Source organism: Elephantulus edwardii, unplaced genomic scaffold, assembly GCF_000299155.1.
Source record: "Elephantulus edwardii isolate Elephantulus edwardi_28Jun2011 unplaced genomic scaffold, EleEdw1.0 scaffold00228, whole genome shotgun sequence".
In the NCBI taxonomy this organism is placed as follows: domain Eukaryota; kingdom Metazoa; phylum Chordata; class Mammalia; order Macroscelidea; family Macroscelididae; genus Elephantulus; species Elephantulus edwardii.
Window position 1 is genome coordinate 955,924 of NW_006399978.1, and position 1,226 is coordinate 957,149.

A 1,226-nucleotide genomic window follows, 5' to 3' on the forward strand; every position below is an offset into this window, starting at 1 on the left:
CCTTCCTCATATTCTCTGACATACTTGAGAGTCACTGTGCTGCAGTCACTCTGTCAATCCATCTCTTTCAGGGTCTTACTGAACTCTTTTGCCTACCCTCCACCTTTCCAAGCATGATATCCTTTTCCAAGGAATAATATCTCTTAACAGTATGCCCAAAGTTTGTGAGGTGAAGCGCCTTTTTTGCCTTTGCTTCCAACAGCATTCTGGCTACACTTCATCCAAGTCATATCTTTTGTTCTTTTGATAGTCCATGGGATACTCTGTGCTCTTCTCCAGCACCAGAGCTCAAAGGCATCAATTCTCCTGCTTTCCTTATTCATGGTCCAGCTTTCAGACGTATAGCAAATGGTTCAAAACACCATGGTAAGAGACACAGTAAATTAAGTTCTGGTTTGACAATTTCCTCACAATTTGTGCAATATCACTTGTTATGTTGTTGACAATGTGTCACCATTCCCTTTATATACATTCTGCTTATACAGTTTCTAATTTTATCATTTTCCTCTTCCCCTATCTTCTCATCTTTAAGTTTTGTTCTTTGGACTCATCTAGATAATTTTTAAATGGAGCACCATATTCACAGTGACTTAGGGGTAGCTTTGGTTCATGGTTTAATAAGTATATAAGAACTATAATCTCAAGGAGTCCTCTAATCCCATTTTGTCCACTAAGTCTAGAATTTATTGTCTTCTGCTTTTTTCTCCTGGTCTGTTTGTGTCCATATGCTGGAGGCTTGATAAGAACAGTCAAGAGCAATAGCAGAGAGCACCATGTAATTTTTCTTTTCTCAGGAGAGATGAGGTCTTGATGTAATCTATAGCAGAAGAAACTTATAAAATGAGAAGGACAACATTGAGACAGGCAAGTCTGATATCTACTAACTTCACAAAGGAAAACATACCCCATTAACAGCATCCATAACACAAACCCAATTCCCATGAGATTAGACATGCCCTTCCTGCACTCCTTGCTCCTGCACCTCTTTTTTTCTAATTCTAGCACTGTTGCCCTACTGGGCCCGAAATCTGTTGCAGTAGCTACACAGACTACACAGAGCCATACTCAGAACTATGGGGTTTATTAGGAAAGTTAGCAGGCTGCAGTTCAGGTTGGCACATAGGATACAATTTCTCAGGACAGCTGAGGAGTACTTATAAGCCTTTCAGCCTTGAGGCTTTAGGCCAGTATTAGAAAGCTCTCTTAGTCTTGCTAATTATGGTATC